This window comes from Somniosus microcephalus, chromosome 2 (genome assembly GCF_052327205.1).
Source record: "Somniosus microcephalus isolate GS21.2 chromosome 2, FLI_Smic_1.0, whole genome shotgun sequence".
NCBI classification, from domain to species: domain Eukaryota; kingdom Metazoa; phylum Chordata; class Chondrichthyes; order Squaliformes; family Somniosidae; genus Somniosus; species Somniosus microcephalus.
In genome coordinates, this window is record NC_140988.1 from 7,258,210 (window position 1) to 7,277,223 (window position 19,014).

The 19,014-nt window shown below is 46.7% G+C and overlaps 1 protein-coding gene across 2 annotated transcripts in view; it reads left to right on the top strand.

Annotated features, from left to right (window-relative positions):
* The first annotated feature begins 18,281 nt into the window (after positions 1-18,281).
* LOC147122526 (uncharacterized protein C4orf54 homolog) overlaps positions 18,282-19,014 on the top strand; it is a 50,780-nt gene continuing 50,047 nt past the window's right edge. For both annotated transcript variants that reach the window (XM_086006246.1, XM_086006237.1), the window contains exon 1: positions 18,282-18,387. The gene's annotated coding sequence lies outside the window, so the exon portion shown is untranslated. The remainder of the gene's footprint in view (positions 18,388-19,014) is intronic.

A 19,014-nucleotide genomic window follows, 5' to 3' on the forward strand; every position in this document is an offset into this window, starting at 1 on the left:
CTGGTGTTGTGTGACTTCTTACATTTGTCCACCCCAGTCCAACTCCGGCATCTCCACACCACAGGTATAAATATGGATAGAGACAGGTCATTCAGTCCAACTAGTCTATGCTGGGGTTATGCTCCACACGAGCCTCCTCTCACTCTACTTTATCTCACCCTATTAGCATATTCTTTCTCCCTCATGTACTTATCTAGCTTTCCCTTAAATGCATCTATACTGTTCACCTCAACTATTCAATGTGGGAGTGAGTTCCACATTCTCACCACTCTCTGGGTAAAGAGGTTTCTCCTGAATTCCCCATTGGATTTATTAGTGACTGTCTTATATTGATGGCCCCTAGTTCTGGTCTCTGCCACAAGTGAAAACATCTTCTCTATGTCTACCCTATCGAACCCCTTCAGAATTTTAAAGACCTCGATCAGGTCACCCCTCAGCCTTCTCTTTTCTAGAGAAAAGAGCCCCAGCCTGTTCAGCCTTTCCTGATATAGTTATAACCTCTCAGTTCTGATATCATCCTTGTAAATCTTTTTCGCACCTTCTCCAGTGCTTCTTCTAATGCATTGTACAGATTATTCATCATTTACTTAACTTCAAAAAGCAGTGAATACCGCACTAATCAATAAAAAAGAGTAACACGTCTGCAAGCTGCTCCTGTGGTCCACCAAGTTCCTAGTCTTCCCTTGCCATCATCACCTGCTCCTGCTCCTGCTCCTGCTCATTCATGCCCTGTGTCACATCTAGTGCTTCTTCCTCAAAACAACCACCCGTGGCTCAGTGGGCAGCACTCTCACTTCTGCGTTAGAGGGTTATGGGTTCAAGTCCAATTCCAGAAACTTGAGCGTAAATATCTAGAAGGCTGACACTCCACTGCAGTACTGAGGGAGCGCTGCACTGTCGGAGGTGCCGTCTTTCAGTATGACTGTTATACACAGCCGGGCTGTAGACTAGATCAATACGTTCCAAAATTGACTCGCCATTCTGAGCTGTGCTTCATTTAGCCTTATAATGATCCTTTTATGGAATGCCATCGTTTGGTGAAGTGTTCCATGATGTGTTACTTCTTGCTGAGTTGAACTGAGGTTCAGATGATTTTTTTACTCCTGAGCAGTCCTGGTATATTTACTGTACATGGATTGCCTGACTAATCAGCAAATTGTGCTTTGATGGGGTCAGTCATTTATCAGATGTTAGCATCTATCACTTTAAGACAGCCACGTAACATAATAGGGTGCTATTAATGTGCTCGTATGAATCTATCTCAAACGAGAACTTCCCATGGAAGCTTTATTATAGTTAAGGATCTCCAAGACCCCTATTTAAGAAAGGAGGGAGACAGAAAGCAGGAACATCTGTCGTTGGGAAAATGCTGGAGTCCTTCATTAAGGAAGCAGTAGCAGGGCATTTGGAAAATCATAAAGCAATCAAGCAGAGTCAGCATGGTTTTATGAAAGGGAAATCATGTTTAACAAACTTGCTGGCGTTCTTTGAGGAGGTAACGAGCAGGGTGGACAAAGGTGAACCAGTGGATGTGGTATATTTAGATTTCCAGAAGGCATTCGATAAGGTGCCACATAAAAGGTTACTGCATAAGATAAGAGCTCACGGAATTGGGGGTAATACATTAGCATGGATAGAGAATTGGCTAACTAACAGAAAGCAGAGAGTCGGGATAAATGGGTTATTTTCCGGTTGGCAAATAGTAACTAGTGGGGTGCCACAGGGATCGGTGCTGGGGCCTCAACTATTTACAATCTACGGTACATTAATGACTTGGGACCGAGTGTAATGTCGCCAAGTTTGCGGATGCTACAAAGACGGGTGGGAAAGCAAGTTGTGCAGAGGGCTCAAAGAACCTGCAAAGGGATATAGACAGGCTAAGTGAGTGGGCAAACATTTGGCAGATGGAGTATAATGTGGGAAAGTGCGAGGTTATACACTTTGGCAGGAAAAATAAAAAAGCAAATTATTATTTAAATGGAGAGAGATTACAAAATGCTACAGTTCAGAGGGACCTGGGGGTCCTTGTACATGAAACACAAAAAGTTAGCATGCAGGTACAGCAAGTAATCAAAAAGGCAAATGGAATGTTGGCCTTTATTTCAAAGGGGTTGGAGTATAAAAGCAGGGAAGTCCTGCTACAACTGTACAGGGTATTGGTGAGACCACACCTTGAGTACTGCGTACAGTTTTGGTCTCCTTATTTAAGGAAGGATATACTTGCATTTCAGAGACGATTTACTAGGTTAATTCCAGAGATGAGGGGGTTGACTTATGAGGAAAGGTTGAGCAGGCTGGGCCTATACTCATTGGAAGTTAGAAGATTGAGAGGTGATCTTATTGAAACATATAAGATACTGAGGGGGCTCGACAAGGTAGATGCAGAGAGGATGTTTCCCCTCATGGGGAAATCTAGAACTCGGGGGCACAGTTTCAGAATAAAGGGTCGCCCTTTTAGAACTGAGATGAGGAGGAATTTCTTCTCTCAGAGGGTCGTAAATCTGTGGAATTCTCTGCCCCAGAGAGCTGTGGAGGCTGGGTCATTAAATACATTTAAGGTGGAGATAGACAGATTTTTGCAAGATAAGGGAGTGAAGGGTTATGGGGAGCGGGCGGGGAAGTGGCTTTGAGCCCAAGATCAGCCATGATCTTATTGAATGGCGGAGCAGGCTCGAGGGGCCAAGTGGCCTATTCCTGCTCCTATTTTTTATGTTCTTAAGTAAGAGTCGAAAAGGATTCTTACCAAAATCAGATACTGAAAGAAATGAAACAGTGAATGGGCCATAACTTGCAGTAGCAGTAGCGGGGCATCTAACCGCATCTGCCTTTAGCTAGACCTGCCCCTGTCCATTTAGGTTTTTAAATTTTTAGCTCCGCAAGTTGCTGAGAGTAACATCGCAGTGAGGAAAAACAAGCACCTGGGACCTGAGTGAAGAGGACAGCCAACTCTGTATCTCCTTCACCCATCAGATTGAAGGATTGTGAAATTAACAGCGCAAGGACTGAGAAGGAAGTGTAAGTTAGAGTGAGTGAATTCAATGTCAAATCAGATACAGAAAGAGAAATAAAGAGAGGGAAAGAAAGATTGGATTAAGAGAGAGAGAGAGAAATGAGACAGAAAGTAAGTTAAAAAAATTACATTTTGAATTTTAGATTTTTCAAATCTCCAGCAACAATTAAAACCTGAAGGAATGAGACTCCACGCTTGTAATGGTTAATTTTCATTGCCAGAGAGGTTGATTGTCAATAATTAACACTTATCACATCGTTAAAAGGGTACTTAGACTGAAATGACAAGACTTAACTTTCTGTGGCGAGTTTAGTTCCTATCTACTGCGCAAATACAGCAACTTCACGCCATTCAGTGTATTTCAGACGGCAAGATGACATTTAAGCAAAGCTAATGGTGGAGCGGCGCAACACGGACAGAAACTTTTGAATTTCTGCATTTAACCGCGCCTCTGCCCCTCGCCTGAAGTTGCTGGAGCATTTACGCATAAATAACGGCGAGCACCTTTCAATGTTCCCATTAATTTCCACGCGTGCGCGATTTTCCCATTTAGAAGCTGGTAAGCTGGTTGCGCTGGACCTCCAGACTGCTGCGTGGCTGCGCGACTTAACTGGAACATTGGTACCATTAGCCTCACCGTTATTTTGACAGCAAAATCTGACCCAACATGTTTTCAGATTTGCCACGCAGAAATAAATGCCACTTTTCCCAAAGACCCACAGAGCCTTACTGCGAAAATGTCAGACTTAACTAATCAGTTGCATGCAGATACTTCCTCCATCTTATCTGTGTGGGTTTTTTGGCATAATATGGGCAGTCAATGACAAGGGGGGGTCATCAATTTAAAATTGTCACTGAAGGACTGAGGTCCAGCTCAATTTCTTTACTGAGACTTGTTTGCTCTAGGAAGTAGTTGAGGCAGAGACTATTGCATCCTTTAAGAGAAAATTGGATAAATATGTGCAGCAAAGGTAAATATGGGGCAAAACTGGCAATAAAAACTGCTTACAGCCTTTGGAAAAACTGCAGCAATTGTTATCTCCACATGCAGCTAAAGAAAGAAAAAAAGACTTGCATTTCTATAGCGCCTTTCACAACCACCGGACGCCCCAAAGCGCTTTACAGCCAATAAAGTAATTTTTGAAGCGTGAGGAACAACACCATCCTCTTATGAGTTAGCCCAGTCAAGCATGGGACGTCACTTTGCAGGTTCTCTCTCCTGCTGGCTGTGTTGTTCTTTTCTTCTTAGGGAGTCCCTCAGAACCGAGGATGACTTGCTTCCACATTAAAAATGAGTTCTCAGGTGACTGATGAGTCCAATGCGGGACCTACAGTCTCTGTCACAGGTGGGGCAGACGGTGGTTGAAGGGGCGGGTGGGTGGGGTGCTTGGGTTGACGTGCGCTCCTTGCGCTGCCTGCGCTTGGCTTCTGCTTGCTCCCGGCGAAGGGACTCAAGGTGTTCGGCGCCTTCCCGGATGCTTCTCCTCCACTTTGTGCGGTCTTGGGCCAGGGATTCCCAGGTGTCGATGGGGATGTTACACTTTTTCAAGGAGGCTTTGAGGGTGTCCTTGAAGCGTTTCCTCTGCCCACCTGGGGCTCTCTTGCTGTGCCGGAACTCCGAGTAGAGCGCTTGTTTTGGGAGTCTTATATCGGGCATGCGGACAATGTGACCCGTCCATCGGAGCTGATTGAACGTGGTCAAAGCTTCGATGCTGGGGATGGTGGCCTGAGCAAGAACACTGACGTTGATGTGCCTATCCTGCCAATGGATTTGCAGGATCTTGCGGAGGCAGCGTTGGTGGTACCTCTCCAGTGCTTTGAGGTGCCTGCTGTACATGGTCCATGTCTCTGAGGCATACAGCAGGGCGGGTATCACTGCTGCTCTGTAGACCATGAGCTTAGTGCCGGGTTTGAGGTTCTGGTCTTCAATCACTCTCTTTCTCAGGCAACCGAAGGCTGCACTGGCACACTGAAGGCGGTGTTGGATTTCTACCCAGATGATGATTAAACTTCCACATTGGTGCGTCCAACCCCTCTCCCTCCTCGTCGCCTTCAGCTCCTTTCTCATCTCCGTTCTCCTCCTCAGAAAACACAATTGTGTCTCTTCCCAAACAAACAGCCACAGAGCTAACTGCATGGACATAATAAAATGATTTATAAACAAATGACTTCTGAATTAGGTGTTAGCTGTGGCTCAGTGCAGAGTGTACTCGCCCCTGAGTCAGACAGGTTGGGGGTTCAAGCTCCCACTCCAGCACCTTGAGCGTAAAATCTAGGCTTCCTCTCCCAGTGCAGTTCAGCACTGAGGGAGCGCTGCACTGTCGGAGGTGCCCTCCTTTGGATAAGACGTTAAACCGAGGCCCCGTCTGCTCTCTCAGGTGGATGTAAAGGGGGACTATTTCAAAGAAGAGCAGGGGAGTTATCCCCAGTGTCCTGGGTCAATATTTATCTCTCAACCAACATCTTAATAAACAGATGATCTGGCCAATTATCACATTGCTGTTTGTGGGAGCTTGCTGTGTGTAAACTGTCTGCCGCGTTGTATTGATTTCTTTGTGGGTTCAATGACGAGACATTTATGAAAGAGAATGAGTTTTAATCTAAAGTCTGTTCAACACTTTATACAGCTTTACAGGAGACACGATGCTTGTGATGCATCTAGAACGAAACTGAAGCTAAAACTAAACTGCCTTGCTTGTCTCGGTCACATGACCTCTGCTGGTCAGGCATAAGTAATCAATACCTGCAAACATGCTGATAAGGCATCATAATCAAACAGGCAAATAACATCACTATTTGCTGATATCATTACATCTCCTTTTCTTAAAACAAAAGTATTTTACTTTTAACTAACAACATGTTTTCTTTGTATTAATCTGCATTTTAACTGTAACACTTAATGAACTTACATTATCATTATGATCAAGGTTTTTTAACCTTGCTTTGTGTGTTCACATGAAATATGTCAATACACTAGAACTTGAAGAAAGAATAAGATAACATTACTTCCTTCTATAACAATAGTCCTTAAATTTGCTCAATGAGTCTCTCAGGAGGCTTCACGTGTCTTGAGGATTTTCTGATTGATTGTCCTTGAATCTGAGTTGTTGCCTCAGATGATTGGTTCTCAGCTGTGTGATCAGGTTGTTCAACAGTATCAGTCTCTTGACCTGCTGTGGCTGGTCCCATGAGAAGATCTCGACGATTTCTTCTCAGAACAGCACCCTCATCTGTCTGAATGGTGTATGATCTTGGTTGAACTTCACTCAGGACAGTTCCCTTCTGAGTCCATGTGTTTGTTTTGTCTTTCAACCTTACTTGGTCACCAGTGTGGAGTTCAGGTAGGTTTTGTGTTCCTCTGTCATAGTAGTACTTTTGTTTTTCTTTCTGTTGTTCTTTGAACTTCCTCACTTTCTCCCCCTCTTTTGTTTTCAGGAGGTTCTCCTAAGGTTTGACCTTAGCCGACGTCCCATCAGGAGTTGGGCTGGTGACATACCACACTCGAGCGGTATACAAGCATGCTCTGGTAGAAGTCAGTTCCACTGTCTTTTGCCTTGTACTTCAGTCTTTTCACTGTGTTTGCGGGCTCTCCTGGGTCAACAGCTCTGGACAACGTGTCTGCTGTATACATCAGCTTAACTGAAACTAAAACTAAACTGCCTTGCTTGTCTCGGTCACATGACCTCTGCTGGTCAGGCATAAGTAATCAATACCTGCAAACATGCTGATAAGGCATCATAATCAAACAGGCAAATAACATCACTATTTGCTGATATCATTACACGCGTTTCCTACATTAAAACAGTGGCCATACTTCAAAAAGAACTTCATTGGCTGTAAAGTGCTTTGGGACGTCCTGAGGTCATGAAAGACCCTATGTAAAATACAAGTTCTTTCTTTGTACCATATATAGATTGCTATATTGAGCTAGGTTTCTGACAACAAAACCTGATGTAATGCAGATAAAACCAAACAGTAAATACCATATTTAGTGTATATACTTGCTCTGAAATGTGTGACCAGCTCTAATGTACATGTAACTACATCCAAGAGATATTTTTATACAGTGAATGACATAACATTGACAATCAACTAATCTGGATGAACTCCTCACTTATGCGGCTGAAGAGGTTGGGAAAGTGTGACCACTCGTCTTTCTGCAGCAGTCTGGGTTCTCAGTTCCATGGTTTCATTCTTGCTCTTTTGCAGAATTTTAAGAACATAAGAATTAGGAGCAGGAGTCGGCCATACGGCCCCTCGAGCCTGCTCCGCCATTCAATAAGATCATGGCTGATCTTCTCCACTTGTCAACTCCACTATCCCTTGATTCCCTTAGTATCCAAAACTCTTTCGCTCTCAACCTTGAATATACTCAACGACTGAGCATCCACAGCCCTCTGGGGTAGAGAATTCCAAAGATTCACCACCCTCTGAGTGAAGACATTCCTCCTCACCTTAGTCTTAAATGGCCGACCCCTTATCCTGAGACTATGCCCCCTGGTTCTAGACTCTCCAGCCAGGGGAAACAACCTCTTAGCATCTACCCTGTCAAGCCCCCTCAGAATCTCGTATGTTTCAATGAGATCACCTCTCATTCTTCTAAACTCCAGAGAGCATCGGCCCAATCTACTCAATCTCTCCTCATAGGACAACCCTCTCACCCCAGGAATCAATCCAGTGAACCTTCATTGTACCTTCTAAGGCGAGTATGTCCTTCTTCAGATAAGCCACCCTGTTGCAGTCTGGTTAATCTCCTTTCTGCAGCTACCTACTTCTTTTCGAGAGCTTTATTTAAATATATATATCTATCTTTAGCAATTTTAGTTCCTATGTATTGATGCCTGTTTTCTGTATTGAAAGTTCCTCTGCTTCTAAATCATCCCCCACCCCCGCTCCTCCCCACATAATTAGCCAGTTGTGTTGCACACTTTACATCAACGCCATGCGACTCCCCAACCCACCCGGATTGCTGGGCAAGCACGGCCGTTTAAACCGATGGAACATTTTTTTTCTGTGTTCTATTTCCATGTCATTATATATTCGTCTGCACTGCTGGGCAAGTCAGAGCTGCTGGCTGGTGGTGGAAAGGGTCAGCTTGTCGCTCCATGTATAAAACACACCTGTTGTCAGCTATGTAGCCGACCCGGCAAGCAAGAAAAAAAAAATTGCAATCCACATCGACACACGGCGATATTGAGCGAGGGGGTGCACAGCTAGAACGGCTCCCTCTCCGGGTCAAGTTTCTCCCTCATAACTACTGCCCCTTATTTTTAATCTGGTATGGCGATTATGTGTCTGCAAATGCATCTATTGCTAGAGAAGTGGGCGAAGTTGTCGCTCCTCTTGTTTAACCATGGGCCTTACTGCTTTCAGTGCCGCAGATAGATGGAACGCATTCTTGTCACTCGATAGGACGCCGTCCTCTATAAAATAGATCCCCAAACCCCCAGTAAATGATTCCTAATTTAACCTATTTTTAGGTAATACTGTACTTAATGCTGTAATTACATCGCCTGATGCCCAAATAATTTATGGTAAGTTGTGTCGACGTCCAAAGTGTCATGTACTTCAATATCTGAGGACGTTTGCATGTGTTTGGAAAGTAAAATTTGAATAGTTCGATTAATATTTTGTCAGTTATAATACAATATGCACACATTTAATCACTGCTCCTGGCGAAAGTCAATTTTAAGTGGGATAACCTTACTGAATATTATATCTGACGTAAGAAAACTACTGGGAAATTGGTCTAATCGTTAAACAAAGCTTTAATCAACTGTTTTACAACATGGAGGTCTAGTTGTGTTCTTCACTAGTTCCTGTTAAAGAATGTCCTGCGCAAGCTGGGCCCGTGCCCGAGTATTTATACTCTCCCTGGACAGCGCCACCCGCAGGCCGCTCAGTATTATTTCATATGTCTTTCTTTCATGAATGACTGATTCATGTCAATATCCATGGATATTTATTTCCAATATCCAACATCACTTTTGTTCTGAAAGCAATGGTGTGGTTACCATCTGCTAAATATAAAGATTTTTTTCTGCACACTTTGTGGAATAATCTAGGATTTATTATCTACGGTTGTCAGCCATGGCTCAGTGGGTAGCACTCCCTCACCTCGGAGTCATGAAGGTTGTGGGTTCAGGTCTCACTCCACAGACTTGAACACAACAGTCTAGGCTGACACTCCCAGTGCAGTACTGAGGGAGCGCCGCACTGTCGGAGGGGCAGTACTGAGGGAGCACCGCACTGTCGGAGGGGCAGTACTGAGGGAGCGCCACACTGTCAGAGGGGCAGTACTGAGGGAGCGCCGCTCTGTCGGAGGGGCAGTACTGAGGGAGCGCCGCACTGTTGGAGGGGCAGTACTGAGGGAGCGCCGCACTGTCGGAGGGGCAGTACTGAGGGAGCGCCGCACTGTCGGAGGAGCAGTACTGAGGGAGCGACTCACTGTCGGAGGGGCAGTACTGAGGGAGCGCCACACTGTCAGAGGGGCAGTACTGAGGGAGCGCCGCTCTGTCGGAGGGGCAGTACTGAGGGAGCGCCGCACTGTCGGAGGGGCAGTACTGAGGGAGTGCCGCACTGTCAGAGGGGCAGTACTGAGGGAGCGCCGCTCTGTCGGAGGGGCAGTACTGAGGGAGCACTGCACTGTCGGAGGGGCAGTACTGAGGGAGCGCCACACTGTCAGAGGGGCAGTACTGAGGGAGCGCCGCTCTGTCGGAGGGGCAGTACTGAGGGAGCGCTGCACTGTTGGAGGGGCAGTACTGAGGGAGTTCTGCACTGTCGGAGGGGCAGTACTGAGGGAGCACTGCACTGTCGGAGGGGCTGTACTGAGGGAGCACTGCACTGTCGGAGGGGCAGTACTGAGGGAATGCTGCACTGTCGGAGGGGCAGTACTGCTGGAGTGCTGCACTGTTAGGGGGCAGTACTGAGGGAGCTCCGCACTGTCGGAGGGGCAGTACTGAGGGAGCGCCGCACTGTCGGAGGGGCAGTAATGAGGGAGCACTGCACTGTCGGAGGGGTAGTACTGAGGGAGTGTGGCACTGTCGGAGGGGCAGTGCTGAGGGAGTGCTGCACTGTCAAAAGGGCAGTACTGAGGGAGTGCTGCACTGTCAGAGGGACAGTACTGAGGGAGAGCTGCACTGTTGGAGGGGCAGTACTGAGGGAGCGACTCACTGTCGGAGGAGCAGTACTGAGGGAGCGACTCACTGTCGGAGGGGCAGTACTGAGGGAGCGCCACACTGTCAGAGGGGCAGTACTGAGGGAGCGCCGCTCTGTCGGAGGGGCAGTACTGAGGGAGCGCCGCACTGTCGGAGGGGCAGTACTGAGGGAGTGCCGCACTGTCAGAGGGGCAGTACTGAGGGAGCGCCGCTCTGTCGGAGGGGCAGTACTGAGGGAGCACTGCACTGTCGGAGGGGCAGTACTGAGGGAGCGCCACACTGTCAGAGGGGCAGTACTGAGGGAGCGCCGCTCTGTCGGAGGGGCAGTACTGAGGGAGCGCCGCACTGTTGGAGGGGCAGTACTGAGGGAGTTCTGCACTGTCGGAGGGGCAGTACTGAGGGAGCACTGCACTGTCGGAGGGGCTGTACTGAGGGAGCACTGCACTGTCGGAGGGGCAGTACTGAGGGAATGCTGCACTGTCGGAGGGGCAGTACTGCTGGAGTGCTGCACTGTTAGGGGGCAGTACTGAGGGAGCTCCGCACTGTCGGAGGGGCAGTACTGAGGGAGCGCCGCACTGTCGGAGGGGCAGTAATGAGGGAGCACTGCACTGTCGGAGGGGTAGTACTGAGGGAGTGTGGCACTGTCGGAGGGGCAGTGCTGAGGGAGTGCTGCACTGTCAAAAGGGCAGTACTGAGGGAGTGCTGCACTGTCAGAGGGACAGTACTGAGGGAGAGCTGCACTGTTGGAGGGGCAGTACTGAGGGAGCGCGGCAGTATCGGAGGGGCAGTACTGAGGGAGTGCCACACTGTCGGAGCTGCTGTCTTTCGGGTAATACATAGAAACATAGAAACATAGAAGATAGGAGCAGCAGTAGGCCATTCGGCCCCTTGAGCCTGTTCTGCCATTTAATGAGATCATGGCTGATCATCCAAACTCAGTACCCTGTCCCTGCTTTCTCCCCATATCCTTGATCCCTTTAGCCTTAAGAAATATATCTAACTCCTTCTTGAATATATTTAATAAGTTGGCCTCAACTGCCTTCTGTGGTAGAGAATTCCACAGGTTCACCACTCTCTGGGTGAAGAAATTCCTCCTCATTTCTGTCCTAAATGGCTTACCCCTTATCCTTAGACTGTGACCCCTGGTTCTGGACACCCTGACCATCGGGAACATCCTTCCTGCATCTAGTCTGTCCAGACCTGACAGAATTTTATAAGTTTCAATGAGATCCCCTCTCATTCTTCTAAACTCTAGCAAATATAAGCCTAATCAACCCAATCTCTCTTCATACATCATTCCTGCCATCCCAGGTATCAGTCTGGTGAATCTTCGCTGCACTCCCTCCATGGCAAGAACATCCTTCCTCAGATAAGGCGAGCAAAACTGCACACAATACTCAAGGTGTGGTCTCACCAAGGCCCTGTACAACTGAAGCAAGACATCCTTGCTCCTGTACTCGAATCCTCTCGCTATGAAGGCCAACATACCATTTGCCTTCTTAACCACCTGCTGCACCTGCATGCTTACTTTCAGCGACTGGTGCAACAAGGACACCCAGACCTCGTTGCACTTCCCCTTCTCCCAATCTATTGCCGTTCAGATAATAATGTCTTCCTGTTTTTGCCACCAAAGTGGATAACCTCGCATTTATCCACATTATACTGCATCTGCCATGCATCTGTCCAATCACCCAACCTGTCCAAATCACATTGGAGTTTCTCTGCATCCTCCTCACAGCACACACGCCCACCCAGCTTTGTGCCGTCTGCAAATTTGGAGATATTACATCTAGTTCCCTTGTCTAGATCATTAACATATATTGTGAATAGCTGGGGTCCAAGGACCGATCCCTGCGGTACCCCACTAGTCACTGCCTGCCACTCAGAAAAAGACACATTTATTCCAACTCTTTGCTTCCTGTCTGCCAACCAGTTCTCTATTCAAGTCACTACCTTACCCCCAATCCCATGTGCTTTAACTTTGCACGACAATCTCTTATGCGGGACCTTATCGAAAGCCTTCTGAAAGTCCAAATACACCACATCCACTGGTTCTCCCTTATCTATTCTACCAGTTACATCCTCAAAAAATTCCAGTAGATTAGTCAAGCATGATTTACCTTTTGTAAATCCATGTTGACTTTGTCCAATCCTGTCACTGTTTTCCAAGTGCTCTGCTATTACATCTTTTATAATGGACTATCACATTTTCCCCACTATCGATGTCAGGCTTACCGGTTTGTAATTCCCCGTTTACTCTCTACCACCTTTTTAAAATAGTGGGGTTACATTAGCTACCCTCCAATCCATGGGAAGTATTCCAGAGTCTACAGAATTTTGGAAGATGACCAGCAATGCATCTACTATTTCTAGGGCCACTTGCTTAAGTAACCTAGGATGTAGATTATCAGGCCCTGGGGATTTATCGGCCTTCAATGCCGCCAATTTCCCTAACGCCATTTCCCTACAAATACTGATTTCATTCAATTCCTCCCTCTCATTAGACCCTATGTTCCCCGACATCTCTGGAAGGTTATTTGTGTCCTCCTTTGTGAAGACAGAACGAAAGTATGTATTTAATTGGTCAGCCATTTCTTTGTTCCCCATTATAAATTCCCCTGATTCTGACTGTAAGGGATCTACGCTTGACTTCACCAATCTTTTTCTCTTCAAATATCTATAGAAGCTTTTACAGTCAGTTTTTATGTTCCCTGAAAGCTTACTCTCATATTCTATTTCCCCCCTCTTAATTAATCCTTTGTCCACCTTTGCTGAATCCTAAACTGCTCCCAATCCTCAGGTTTGCTGCTTTTTCTGGCCAGTTTATATGTTCTCTCCTTGGATCTTATGTTATCCCTAATTTTCCTTTTTAGCCACGGTTGAGTCACCTTTTTTGTTTTATTTTTATGCCAAACAGGGATGAACAAATTCTGTAGTTCATCCAAGTGATCTTTAAATGTTTGCCATTGCCTATCCACCGTCAACCCTTTAAGTAACATTCCCCAATCCATCCTAGCCAACTCGCGCCTCATTCCATCGTAGTTTCCTTTATTTAAATTCAGGACCCTAGTCTCTGAGTCAACTATTTCACTCTCCATCTTAATGAAGAATTCTATCATATTATGATCGCTCCGACCCAAGGGGCCTCGTACAACAAAATTGCTAATTAATCCTTTCTCATTACATAATACCCAGTCTAAGGTGACCTGATCTCCAGTTGGTTCCTCAACATATTGGTCCAGGAAACCATCCCGTATACACTCTAGGAATTCCTCCTCCACAGTATTGTTACTAATTTGGTTAGCCCAATCTATATGTAGATTAAAGTCACCCATGATAACTGCTGTGCCCTTATTGCACGCTTCTCTAATTTCCCGTTTAATGCCATCCCCAACCTCAGCATTACTGTTTGGGGGTCTGTATACAACTCCCACTAATGTTTTCTGCCCCTTGGTATTTCTCAGCTCTACCCACACAGATTCCACATCATCAGAGCTAATATCCTTCCTTACTATTATGTTAATCTCCTCTCTCACCAGTAATGCTACCCCACCTCCTTTGCCTTTTTGCCTGTCCTTCCTGAATATTGAATACCCCTAGATGTTGAATTCCCAGCCTTGGTCACCCTGAAGCCATGTCTCCGTAATTCCAATTACATCATATCTGTTTACATCTATTTGTGCAGCTAATTCATCCACCTTATTACGAATGCTCCTCGCATTAAGACACAAAGCCTTCAGGCTTGTTTTTTTAACACTCTTAGTCCTTTTAGAATTATTATTTACTGTAGCCCTGTTTGATTTACACCCTTGATTTCTCTGCCTTCCACTTTTGCTCTTCTCCTTCCTGTCCTTTGTTTCTATCCTTGCTTCCCTTTCCGCTGTCTCCCTGCACAGATTCCCAACCCCCTGCCATTTTAGTTTAAACCCTCCCCAACAGCACTAGCAAACACTCCCCCTAGGACATCGGTCCCGGTCCCACCCAGGTGCAAACCATCCAGTTTGTACTGCTCCCACCTCCCCCAGAACCGGTTCCAATGTCCCAGGAATTTGAATCCCTCCCCCTTGCACCATTTCTCTAGCCACGTATTCATCTGAAATATCCTTCTATTTCTACTCTGACTAGCATGTGGCACTGGTAGCAATCCTGAGATTACTACCTTTGAGGTCCTATTTTTAAATTTACCTCCTAACTCCCTATATTCAGCTTTTAGGACCTCATCCCGTTTTTTACCTATATCGTTGGTACCTATATGCACCACGACAACTGGTTGTTCACCCTCCCCCTTTTACATATTTAAAAAAGGTGGTAGAGTGAAAACGGAGGATTATAGACCGGTAAGCCTGACATCGGTAGTGGGGAAAATGCTAGAGTCCATTATAAAAGATGTAATAGCAGATCACTTGGAAAACAGTGACAGAATCGGACAAAGTCAACATGGATTTACAAAAGGAAAATCATGCTTGACTAATCTACTGGAATTTTTTGAGGATGTAACTGGTAGAATAGATAAGGGAGAACCAGTGGATGTGGTGTATTTGGACTTTCAGAAGGCTTTCGATAAGGTCCCCCATAAGAGATTAGCATGCAAAGTTAAAGCACATGGGATTGGGGGTAAGGTACTGACTTAGATAGAGAACTGGTTGGCAGACAGGGAGCAAAGAGTTGGAATAAATGGGTCTTTTTCCGAGTGGCAGGCAGTAACTGGTGGGGTACCGCAGGGATCAGTGCTAGGACCCCAGCTATTCACAATATTTATTAATGATCTAGACGAGGGAACCAGATGTAATATCTCCAAGTTTGCAGACGACACAAAGCTGGGTGGGCATGTGTGCTGTGAGGAGGATGCAGAGAAACTCCAGTATGATTTGGGCAGGTTGGGTGATTGGGCAGATGCATGGCAGATGCAGTATAATGTGGATAAATGTGAGGTTATCCACTTTGGTGGCAAAAACAGGAAGGCAGATTATTATCTGAACAGCAATAGAGTGGGAGAAGGGGAAGTGCAACAAGGTCTGGGTGTCCTTGTTGCACCAGTCGCTGAAGGTAAGCATGCAGGTGCAGCAGGCGGTTAAGAAGGCAAATGGTATGTTGGCCTTCATAGCGATGTTCTTGCCATGGAAGGAGTTCATAGAAACATAGAAACGTAGAAGATAGGAGCAGGAGTAGGCCATTCGCTGCACTCCCTCCATGGCAAGAACATCCTTCCTCAGATAAGGCGACCAAAACTGCACACAATACTCAAGGTATGGTCTCACCAAGGCCCTGTACAACTGCAGCAAGACATCCTTGCTCCTGTACTCGAATCCTCTCGCTATGAGTGCCAACATACCATTTGCCTTCTTAACCGCCTGCTGCACCCACATGCTTACCTTCAGCGACTGGTGCACAAGGACACCCAGGTCTCGTTGCACTTCCCCTTCTCCCAATCTATTCAGCGAAGATTCACCAGACTGATACCTGGGATGGCAGGAATGACGTATGAGGAGCGATTGGGTCGATTGGGCTTATATTCGCTGGTGTTTAGAAGAATGAGAGGGGATCTCATTGAAACTTATAAAATTCTAACAGGACTAGACAGACGAGATGCAGGATGGACGTTCCCGATGGCGGAGGAGTCCAGAACCAGGGATCACAGTCTAAGGATAAGGGGTAAGCCATTTAGGACAGAGATGAGGAGGAATTTCTTCACCCAGAGAGTGGTGAACCTGTGGAATTCTCTACCACAGAAGGCAGTTGAGGTCAATTCATTAAATATATTCAAGAAGGATTTAGATATATTTCTTAAGGCTAAAGGGATCAAGGAATATGGGGAGAAAGCAGGGACAGGGTACTGAATTTGGATGATCAGCCATGATCTCATTAAATGGCGGAGCAGGCTTGAGGAGTCGAATGGCCTACTCCTGCTCCTATCTTCTATGTTTCTATGGGGGAGAAATTCGGTTGTTAGCGCCACCGATTAACGCCTAAAGAGGCCGAGAAGTGGGGCGCTAGCCAATTTCCGGGCAGGCACAAGGCGCCTAGTGCCTCGCCCCATATTGAGCATGCATTTAGCGCCGGCGCTAAATCTTAGCGGCCGCTCATGGGCGCAGGCTGATTATGACGTCATTTGAGTGTGCAATGCCTTTTGGGCGCCCCGGACCGGAAATTCAGTGGCGCCCCCCTCCGTAGCACCTGGCACTAATAGTGACAGCTTACCTGGACCTTACCAAGTCGCTCTCGGGCTGGAGGAGCGTTATTTAAAGGGGACTGGTGTGGTTTAAAAGCGGCAGCCATTTTTGGAGCACAACTTCCTCGAGAGCTACAAAGAGTTGCTGAGCTGCACAATGAGAGCCATTTGACCACTGAGCCAGCGCAGGCAGACGATCTTCAGCCTTCTGACCATCACCTTGCTGTTGGTGAGCCTTGACAATGGGGAACCTTCCTGTGGGCACTTATTATGGGGGCTGCATTGGAGGGGAACGTCCTGCTGCTGAATCATCTGGAAAGGGCACTGAGATGCTGGGAGAGGGGGGCGGGCATGGCCAGACGGAGGAGGGCCAACAGACGTCGCCACAGCAGACCTTACGCTGGCAGGGTTTTCCGACAGCAGTTTTCCTACATGAACATGCCGGAGGAGCAGTGTGTCAGAAGGCTGCGATTTAGAAAGGAGGTGGTGACTGAGCTGTGCCAGCTGCTTCAGCCAGATTTGCAGCCTCAGATAAAGTGCAGGACATCTCTGTCGGTGGCTGAGAAGATGCCTGCTGGTCTGAACTTCTACGCGAGCAGCTCTTCTCAGGCTGCGCGTCAGAGGCTGATCAGAAGTAGCTTCTAGGCCCCTCTCACGGAATGCTTGCTGCCATTCCAAGAACAGGAATGGAACCGGTCTGATACCCCTAAGCCTGTGAAGGGCAAGATGCATGTAAATAGCAGGCATGGCCATTGTAAATGAAGAAAGTCTTTCATTAAACAAAATGTGGTTCCTTCAAACATGAGAAAGCTATGGCAACAGAAAGCAAAACTAATACACTGACACATGACTGACTCTCACACCCGGGAGACTGTCCAAAACATAAATCACATTCCGACCATCTTCCTTGGCCTTGATTCCACTGCGCCAACCAAAGCATCCAATGCCCCATCAGTGAGGCGTTCTGCCCTCTGCCTCACCCTTTCCATGTCTTGCTAGGCTGGTGCGCCACAGGTAGGCTCCCACCGCTTTGAAGGCCTACAAGGCAGTGAGTATGTCTGGTGATGCCAATTGACCTGCCCCTTTAAGAGCTGGCCGGCGCCACTGTGTCTCAGGGAAAGTGATTATTGACAGCACCCTCGCTGTGCCCCGCCGCCGCGAAATTGGGTTGCGCCGCCGGGTTAGCGCCTTAAGAGTAGCGTGCAGCGCCTGATTTAGCGCCGCAATCACCTTTAGGGGCGCTGCAACCCAATATCGCGCCAGGTGGCGCTAAATCGCAACTGGCGCTAGGCTTTGCGCTTCGCCAGAACTTGCGCCCCAAACGGGGCTATACCCAATTTCTTCCCCTTAATGTTTCTATGTAAAATAGCCCATGGTGCCTTTTCGAAGAAGAGCAGGGGGGTGCGGGGGTGGGGGGGGAGTTCACCCAGTGCACCCTGGGGCCAACATTTATCCCTCAACCAACATCACTAAAAAAAAGACGAGCTGGTTGTTATTGCTGTTTGCGGGAGCTTGCTGTGCGCAAATAGGCTGCCACGTTTCCTACATTATGACAGTGACTACACGGCAAAGAAAAGTACTTCATTGGCTGTAAAGCGCTTTGGGATGTCCTGAGGTTGTGAAAGGCGCTATAGAAATGCAAGTCTTTCTTTCTTTTTACAATAAACCAAAATATTATACAAAGCACCATCTTTCTCCGATGTGTGACTGAACATGAAGCAGGTCCAGATATCTACATAAAACTTCGATTTCATCCATGAGTTCCTTTCCCAGTTGGCCCTGACCATCCCAACCCCCCCTTCCCCTCTTATTTTCATAATGAGCGAATGTAATGGTTGGTTTAAAATAGTACTTCATTCAATCGGCATAACTGACGCATAGTCTATGAATAGTTGATAGTTGTGACCCAGTGATGGTGCTCAATGAAGAGCCGCCGACAAAGACCCAACAAAACCCCAGATGCAGCTGATTTGAAACACTGTCCGGCACATCCTCCGACCGCCGCTGGGAACTCAGTATTGGCACTGTGAGTTTTCCCTCGATCAACTATGGTGTGTATCTCTGATTAGTATTCATTATTTTTTGATCTGATTGATATATCCAGGACACCATTCCATTACCATTGTAAATCAAAGGTAAAATCATTTTCCGCCGCTATTCGTGGTTCCAATTAAAATTTTTTGAGTTTACTCTGGGGAATTGGCCATAAATTGCTGAGCAATGGGGGTTGCATTCAGTAATAAACTCGTGTGATTTTTAATTGTATTCTTGCATTTTAAATACTGCACTGCCTTTTAACTAAACCTGTCTCAAGTTTCGCAGAGGAACGATACCGTATTGCTGTCAAAATTGGTACAGGCAGTAAATTATTCAGTCACTCTCTAGACCTCATGCACTGTGCTGTAAAATATTACACATCTTTATAATGGATCCAAAGTTGCACCAAAAAATGTTCTCATCTCCCCCCCCTCTGGATACGGTGCGAATAAATGATGCTCTGACAGTCCAAACTTGCACAGAAGGATTACACTGGACACAGCGGAGGTGGAGTTAAAAAAAGCAGAAAACATTGAATTTGCACTTAATTGTCATCAGACACTAAAAGTGTTTAAAATCTGTGCATATTCTTTAAAAAAAAAAGGGGGCGAATTTAGGTGGTAATGTTTGCACGGGAGAAT